We start from the raw sequence: 699 nt of genomic DNA on the forward strand, positions 1-699 counted from the left end.
GGCCTTGGCTATCTGATCCTCTCCACCTCAGAACGATTGGGTCGACCTCCTGGGTTCGGGTGTGTGTTGCCTCCAATAGGGGGTGGGTGCATGTCCTGGACCTGGGGGGTATAGAGTGTGTCTCGGGGGTATGAGTGGAATGTGGTGTCCTTGTATGTCTTTGCTTGAGTGGGGGTGAGGATGAGGGTGGGATGGTGCGATTGTGTATGTGTATGTTTGGGTATTTGCCAGGCTAGGGTCTGGGCCACCCCCCATGCTGGTTTATCTGAGGGCCCACTGCTACTTGGCCCCCCCGGTGGGGTGTGCGGCTGGCCGCCAGTGTGCTGGGGGTTCCTGGGGTCTGGGCGCTGGGGTGTGTGTCGGCCTGGCCTGGTGACTGCCTGTTGGGGCTCGGGGCCTCTGGCCCTGTCGGGCTTTGGCCTGGAGTGGGGTGCGCCCTGGGGGCCCGGACCTCTGTGCCCTTTCCTGGATCTGCTCTGGTTTGGCGGGTGCTGGTGGGCCCCATGAGTTTGTCGCTGCTGGCCCCGGGGGCTGTRYRYGTGGTCGCTGGGGGGACTCTCCCAGTTCTCCCCTATGGTCTGACCTGGGGGATGGGAGGGCAGATCTTCCAGTGCGGGTGCCCCTTGGGGCTCTGCACACGGGATTCCTCTCAGGCCCTTGGGCTCTGGTCTTCCCTATGTCTGCCTCGTGTCTTGGGGG

The sequence above is a fragment of the Austrofundulus limnaeus genome, unplaced genomic scaffold (genome assembly GCF_001266775.1).
Source record: "Austrofundulus limnaeus strain Quisiro unplaced genomic scaffold, Austrofundulus_limnaeus-1.0 Scaffold3040, whole genome shotgun sequence".
Lineage (NCBI taxonomy): Eukaryota > Metazoa > Chordata > Actinopteri > Cyprinodontiformes > Rivulidae > Austrofundulus > Austrofundulus limnaeus.